The sequence below is a fragment of the Ornithorhynchus anatinus genome, chromosome 2 (genome assembly GCF_004115215.2).
Source record: "Ornithorhynchus anatinus isolate Pmale09 chromosome 2, mOrnAna1.pri.v4, whole genome shotgun sequence".
In the NCBI taxonomy this organism is placed as follows: domain Eukaryota; kingdom Metazoa; phylum Chordata; class Mammalia; order Monotremata; family Ornithorhynchidae; genus Ornithorhynchus; species Ornithorhynchus anatinus.
Window position 1 is genome coordinate 12,075,705 of NC_041729.1, and position 8,135 is coordinate 12,083,839.

Consider the following 8,135-nt stretch of genomic DNA (forward strand, 5'->3'; position numbering starts at 1 on the left):
TTTCAAAGGGAGCAGGGATTTGCGTTTTATTGCTAGGGCCATAAAGGGATTCGCAGGGCTAATAAAGCGACTCGTTTCTTCTCGGGGGCCGGGTATTTAGCAGCCCAAGGCGCTGCGGGGGAAGAGATGCGGACCGGTTTCCTTTTGAAATTTCAAAGCGGAGAAGAAAGTGACCCGGGAAAGACGGGGCGGGGGCGGGGAGGAGGGGGAAGAGTGGAGACCGGGGTGGGGGGACTTTGGGCAGGAGGAGGAGGAGGAGGAGGAAGACAGGAGAGGCTTCCTCTGGGATCAATGCCTTCAACCCGAACTGAAGGCCCACCCCTACTTCGTCGGTCCGGATCTGGTGGCTCTGTCCATCCCTCCGTCTCCGGAGCGGTCCCTAGGGAACGGCTCGGCCCCCCCCCACACCCCCTTGGTCCCGGAAACACATCGGTGAAGAACGTCACTGGGGTCACTGCCCATCCTGCCCGACTTCAGAGGGATGACCTCCCCGGACTTCGTTTGGCTTCGGCGACCGGGCCTTTGTTTGGGCTGGAGGAAGCTGGATTGGTGTGAAGTGAAAAGATCTACATTTCGTACGGTATAGTCGTAATGCCCTCCCGGCCCTCGTAGTCAAATAAGGCTAAATAAACATGCTCCCACTTCTAGCCGGGAGGATTTCCTCTGTCTACTGTCTGACCCCCTAACCAAAGGAAGGGAATAAGAGTCAGAGGATGCGAGATGGAGCCACTGATCGGACAAGGGTAACGTTGGCATCTGTGAAGCGCTCGAGCACCGTCCCGAGCGCCGGGGTAGATCCGGGGTAATCGGGCCGTCCCGCGTGAGGCTCACGGTTAATCCCCATTTTACAGAGGAGGTAACTGAGGCCCGGAGAAGTCAAGTGACCTGCCCACGCTCACACAGCTGACAGGTGGCAGAGCCGGGGGTCCCACCCGTGACCCCTGGCTCCGGAGCCCAGGCCCCTCCCGCTGAGCCACGCTGCTTCTAGTAAGGTAGTAAGGGCTTGCTGCGGGCAGAGCGCCGACCCGAGTGCTCGGGAGGGCAAGCTATGAAGCGGAATGCCCCGTGTGATGCGGTACCTCGCCGCCACCGTCAACGGTATCGACATAGGCGTTCAGGTTTATGTTGTGGTATTTGTTAAGCACTTACTACCTGACAGACGTTCCTCTCGGCACTGAGGTAGATACAGGTTAATCGGGTCAGACGAGGTCCCTGTTCCACATGGGGCTCGTAGTGTAAGTAGGAGGGAGGGCAGATACTGAATCCCTCTTTTACAGTGGAGGAAACTGAGGCCCAGAGAAGTTAAGTGACCTGACCAAAGTCACACGGCAGGCAAATGGCGGAGTCCAGGTCCTCTGACTCCCAGGCCCGGGCTCTTTCCACCAGGCCACACTGTTTCAAAGGCGATTCGTGCACCGGGCAGAGTTATAATAAATATGTCTTACATAGGATATGCCTACGTGTTAGTACGTCCATCACGTCCCCGTAGAGTATCCATCCGTGCTATTTATAGAACACTGCACTAACTGCTTATTAAGTTATAATAATCCGTTATAATAATATGAAGTTCACTGTGTGATTTTTGAGCCCACCGTCTCTCGTTTTCCCTGGATCTCCACTGCCTCTGGCCAAGTCCATTTCGAGCATGCCGTATATACAGAGAAGCAGCTTGGCCTAGTGGAGAGAGCCCGGGCTTGAGAGTCAGAGGTCACGGGTTCTAACCCCAGCTCCGCCAGCTGTGTGACTTTGGGCAAGTCACTTCACTTCTCTGGGCCTCAGTTCCCTCATCTGTAAAATGGGGATTAGGATTGTGAGCCCCACGTGGGACAGCCTGATTACTTTGTATCTACCCCGGCGCTTAGACCAGTGCTCGGCACATAGTAAGCGCTTAACAAATACCATCATCATTATTATTATTGGAATTCTTATTAATTAGAGAAGCAGCGTGGCTCAGTGGAAAGAGCACGGGCTTTGGAGTCCGCGGCCGTGAGTTCGAATCCCAGCTCTGCCACTTGTCAGCTGGGTGACTGTGGGCAAGTCACTTCACTTCTCTGTGCCTCAGTTACCTCATCTGCAAAATGGGGATGAAGACTGTGAGCCCCACGTGGGATAACCTGATTCCCCCGTGTCTACCCCAGCGCTTAGAACAGTGCTCTGCACATAGTAAGCGCTTCACAAATACCAACATTATTATTACTAATGGAAAGATGACCCAAAGAGTAGAAGAGCGCGAACCAGGCCATTATTGCGTCAGACCAAAGTCCGCCGCCTGAGACAACCGGATGCTTGGAGGGAATGCAGGATGGTTACCACCCTTGAAATCCACTCAGCTACTTTCCCCCAAATGCCCAGAGGACCGTGCGAGGTGTGTTGAAAACCGGCAATCCTTAGCCTACCTTTGAACAGCTCTTGCTTGGTTTGTTAGAGACACCCGGCTCGGAAAAGCTAGCCCTGGGTGTGTGGGGACGCTCCTGAAAAGGGCCGGGGCCAAGATCGGGCACTGGGCGTTTTTCTTTTTAGGCTTCCTCATCAGAAGGATGGTGGTTCTCTTGGAAACTAGCCAATCCCGGTGAGCCAAAGTTGATATCGCTCTGGGTTCTCAAGAGAAACCAATCAGTCCATCAAACAATCAGTCAAGCAAACAGTCAATCAATCAATGGTATTTATTGAGTGCTTACTGTGTGAAGAGCACTGTACCAAGTGCTTGGGAGGCCATAATCTCGCCGATTGGGTAGACATGTTCCCTGCCCACAGTCAAGCTATGGGTTAATCCACCTCCTCGTGATAAATAGACACAAAAGAGACTTGAGACAGACCTCAGCCTTGGTTTCTTCCCTAAAGATGCTGCCCGTGAATGTCTGGAAGGAAAAGACTTCCAGGACAGCCCCGCCCTCCACTTTTCCTATCTTTTCCAGGGGTCCCCCAAGGAGTCTTTTAGACAGATCCATGTTGCCAGCCTTAGCCATTTGGCTCCCGCTGGACTGTAAGATCCTTGTGGGCGGGAAACGTGTCTACCCGCTCTGTTATGTTGTACTCTTTTAAGTGCCATCTCTGTTATATTGTATTCTTTTAAGTGCTTAGTGCAGTGTTCTGCACTCAGTCAGGGCTCAATAGGATTGACTGATTGATGTGACTCCCTCAGAGTCCCGGGAGTAGCCTGCTGGAGACGCAAACATGGAGAATGATACCTTTATAACTGGCCGCCTACGTGAAAGGTCCTCTCTGATTTCTTCATGGTCTACGTTTCTCTTTTTTTTTTTAATGGGTTGGGGGTAAGGGAGCAGCGAAGGGAAGTTCTTGTCATTGAATTCAAGGGAAATAATTAGAGTTTTGCACCCAGGATCTTGGTGAGAGTGATTCCAGAGGGAAGGAAAGAGAATATTAAAACAATTTACTTAGCCACAAACACTTACCAGCCCTTTGTTTCCATTTGTAAAGTGAAAATCACGTAGGGTTGAAGACTGCTCTTTTTCATTATGGAATTTTTTATTTCAAGAGCCCCAGGTTGTAAGATCCTTACTAAAAACGAACGATGAAATGAATGTCAATTTGCTCTTTGCCTTCTTTTTTTTTTTTTTTAATCAGTAGACCTTCCTGGGCTCTTTTCTATTTCTGATTTCCCTCAAACCTACTGAAACCTCCATGTAAAGAAAGCTAGACAAACCACCCTTGAGGCGTGTATGAACTATTTGAGAAAGCATTTCTTAATTGATCTTTTACGTGGCCTTTTAATTCAGCCAAGTTCAGGTCCGTTATTTTAGCTTCTATCTTTACTGCATGCAGATCATTGTCTTTCCTGTTTTTCTCATTAAAGGAAAAAAAAAAAAGTCTCCAGAAGTGCCCCTGCCTCAACCAACCTGAGATGGAAACCAACAAATAGACATTATGATAGAAAATAAGGGCTCTGAGAAATCAGCAACTGGAAGATAACTCTGTAACTAATAAATGAAAAGAGCCTTTTGATGGCTCCAGCTGAAAAGATATTTTATTTTATTTTTTTTCTCCCGTGTGTGGGATTTGAGATGTGTGAATCTATGGAGCAGCCAGGCTCCCCTGCTGATAGGCCCTGGCTAGCAACTGGCCCCCCTCTGGCAAATGTTATGGAGAATTGGGAGGAATTTTATGGCTGTCTTTTCCCTCAGCTCTTTTTTCTTTTGTCTTCTTTGAAGAATGACTTTAGACATTTTATTTACATATTTAACCATGGATGAAAGAGGAAAAAGAAAGCATTTGGGCCTGTCGTGGGAATAGTGATATGTTTAAATTAATGGAAATCTTATTAGGCTTCTAAAATTTTGAGCAAAGGTTTTTAATGAAACTTTATAATTAAACATGATTTCGAATAATGTGCCAAGCTCACAGGAAAGGGACGTTTTACTCCAACCTCAGAAAATATTGCCGAGGCATCATTATTTAACATGCCCACCTTCAAGTCTTGCAAATGTTCACTGAAGAAAGTGAAAGATTTTGAAAGGGAATATTTAATGAGCCATGTAATAATTTAAACCAGAACTAAATATTTTTCAGAGGTACAAGAGAATAGAGAGGGCAGAAGTGGCCTAGCAGAGTCTAATGCCATATAAGCTTCTGTGGTAAAAGTGTTCTAAAACACTTTGATACGGATAATGCTAAAAATCAAAGTTGAATCTTTTCTATGTACGTTACAGTGAATGGAAATTACAGTGCAAGGCAAGGTTTTCTGAAACAGGATTAAAGAAAACCCAAATAATCTCTCTCGAGATAAATGTACCGACACTCGAGGAGTAAAGGGAAAATAAATGATAGTCCTGGTGTATTACAAGTTAATTAAAAGAGTAAAAGATTGTGAAATGGATCCTAGCCCTGCCACCTAGCTCAGTTACAGTGGCAAATTCTGTGACAGGAATAAACTCAAGTGGGAAAATCAGGTCAGGATATTTTAAAGGCGTTTCATGAGCCATCACTACTGGAGCTGTGCTACTGGGATGCCTGACTTTATCCACTGTCTGATTATCCAGTTAAGTGCTTGTGGTGGGTCCCCCTTCACCCACAGATGTCATGTTTGCGTGAGCATTTAATCTCCAGTTTTGAAACTTTCAGCTTCACATGACTAAACAAGCAGCCTTTCTTTGAGAAGTTCTAACAGGGCAAAGGATGGCTCTAAAACCGAAGCCCGCTAATCACTGTTTCCTTCCATCGTGAGGTATAAGATGCTGCAAATAATTAAAATGATGTCAAACGGAAAACACGCCTGGCGAATGGTTGTTTTAATTGATGAGCCCGTGCTCTTTCCCTTTTCCCGAAAGCTAAGCCACCCTGGCCAGTTTAAACGCTGTCTTCGACAGACAAAACAAGGCCTATTTGTAGGCAGAACGGAGTATGTGGGTACTGTAGGGGTAAATTCAGAAGGCGCCCAAACTGTAATTACTTTTGAAAACACAAAGTGTAAGAGTAGCGGAAGAGGGAGAAGGAAGAAACACCAATAACTAACCAGCCCCCCCCCCCCCCCCTCCGAAAATCATCCTCATCGTGAAATGGGTGGCTGGGCTGGAGACTGCAGCTCCGCTATAATTTAGCTGGCTGTTTTAAGGGTACTTCCGTTGAAATGTGGTTTGAAATATTACCAAAGGTTCGACGGGGTGCATTAGTGTGAATTGCAAATCAGAACATTTCTTTAATCCCCCTTTCATGGCCTAGCTTTGGATCAGCGGCGTCTAAGGGACTCCCCACTGCTTCTGGCTCAGGAGGATCCATTCAAGGGGGCAGCTTCTCTCCTCTATTCCCACACTCCAAAAAAACAACACCACAGACAGACACCCTCCAACTAAATTAGATTAAACTCCTTCTCTGCCACAGCACATTAGCCTTTTCACTGCCCAAGATTCATTATTCGGCTACTCCTAATTTAAAGATACAGTATTTCTTTTTGGGCCAACAAACACAAAATAAAGGCAGGACAATGCTTTCCTTCTATGTAACTACCTTCAAATTACAAGGACATTATCTGTTTAAAGTATAGGCAGCTTTTAGCGCCTGCCCCAGCGAAAACACAAACAAATTGAATCTCAACCTGTGACAGGACTAGTCCCAATAAAATATACCTATGCCAGGAATCCTGTATTCAGCTCTTTGATAGCTTTCTTTTAAAACAGTCATAGAAATACCAGATAAGGAAACAAAAGAGCCACCATGTTTAGCATTTACATTTCAAACCCTTCGTCCCGAACAAAGATCTGTCCTGTTTATTTGGTTTGAAATCACACATAGTATCAATGAGTGCCCCTCACTCAATGACACAACCCTTTTTCTTGCTTTCCTTTACTTTCTTGTCGGTGTGTGTTAATTACTCACCTTCCCATCTGTTTTCCTTTCTACTTTGCCCTTCTAGCCCTTGAATTCTTTTCCTGGCTTTTTACCAAAAAAGTGGGGAGTTTGGGGATCCTCAGGCTACCGCCAGTGTCCTTGTTTTACACACCTTCCTCTTATGCAGTGACCCCGCTGACTAGCTTCCCTAAATAAACGGGATCCCTTGGCTTTAACAGCTTCAGAGATGAACGGTGGGGGGGGGGGGGGGGGGGGGGGGGGGGAAAGGCTGAAGAAAATAATCCTGCTCTTCACCAAAAGACAGACTCTCTCTCCCACACACACACAAATCCTTTCTACATTTTAGAGCTGCAGAACTGTCCCTGACCTTAATTTCACACCGAAGCCAAAAGCACACTCACAAGAGCAATGGTGGAAACAAGCTCTCTGAGAACATGATGCTATCTGGAAATGAGATCATTCAAAGTGGTCCAGGATTTAAGCTTCCACACTTTTTGGAAATAGGGTTGGATGCCTTTTTGAAATTGGTGTGAAAAGCAGGCTCTAGAAGCACCAGAACTGGCCAGAGGAGAGGTGAAGCACTGAACGGAGTGGACGCATGTCACATTCCGCCTTTCCAGTTTTGCTCCCGATCTGACTGCCCCATGTCATTAAGGGAGGAATCTACCCTGCGACAGTCTGCGATCAGATCAGCAATCGCACCGACTGCATTTTCTTTTCTCTATAAAATATTTAGCCAGATAGATCATTTCTAGAAAATGAAAGATTTCCAAGTTTTCCCTTATGGTGGATTTCTTTCCTTTTCCTCTTTGCAGGTCTTCTAGATTCTCTGGGCAGCTCTAGGTCAGAAGTGGAGAGGGGTAAATAGAGGGGTCAAAGTCCACCTAAAATATTGACCTTCTGAGTCTGGGATTAGCTCCAGCCTAAGCTTTCAGGGCAGATTGGTGTTCTCCCTAATGCTCTTAATTCTTTGTCTGCATTGGCTGTAAAGAATTATAGTATTTCGAAACAATTATCTATAGATCACATCCTTTCTATTTCTTTATGACAAATCTGGATTTAGAAATTGCTCCTCCCCTTGCCTTATTCTTTGCTCTATTTGCTCACAAAAGCAAAAGCTAGTACCTTTTCACTTGGTTTAGTTTTCTCTGGCAAGTTTTGTTTCTAAAATAGCTATGGTTGCAAAATGTGGAACTTAAAAATAGCTTTAGAGCCGAAGTCTGTTTCCCTCCGTTCAAGCCCAAACTGGAGTCGATGCATAATTGCTTACCAGAGCAGCTTCTGTTGCTGAATTAGCTACATCAAATGCTGTCCTGATTCCTGCATGAAAAGTTTTCCCTAAACAGTTTTTTTTTTTTCCGGGTAAATCTTCTTTAACTCAATTACGGGCTTCTGCTGTCTTTCATAAATAGTTTAAGTTTCAGTCTCATATTTTATTACACTAGCAGAAACCCTCTATCAAATAGCTGTCTGTTCTGCTCTACTCAGTCAAATGACTCTTCAAAGAGTATATAATATTCTGCTACGAGGTCCCTAATTGAAGAGGAAATACATGTACACCACCCCCATACGAATTTAAGACAGTCTTTTAACGTTGTAAAACATGCCTGAAGGTTTGGCATGGTACATCCTGTTTTTATTTTATTGTCAATCGTTGAATTTTTTAGATAGGCCATTGTCCTTTATTTTTGACTGCAGACTGGAGTCTGCAAGCTTGTTGTGGGCAGGAAATGTGTCTGTTAACAGTGCTCTATTGTAATAATAATAATAATGATAATTATGATGGTATTTGTTAAGCAGTTAATCTGTGCCAGGCACTGTACTAAGCACTG

At 45.5% G+C, this 8,135-nt stretch overlaps 1 long non-coding RNA gene across 1 annotated transcript; it reads left to right on the forward strand.

Annotated features, from left to right (window-relative positions):
* Window positions 1–295: 295 nt before the first annotated feature.
* Window positions 296–3,981, forward strand: LOC114809188. Its single transcript, XR_003756959.2, has 2 exons — window positions 296–580; window positions 3,815–3,981. It is a non-coding gene; the product is annotated as an uncharacterized LOC114809188 (long non-coding RNA).
* The last annotated feature ends 4,154 nt before the right edge of the window (window positions 3,982–8,135 follow it).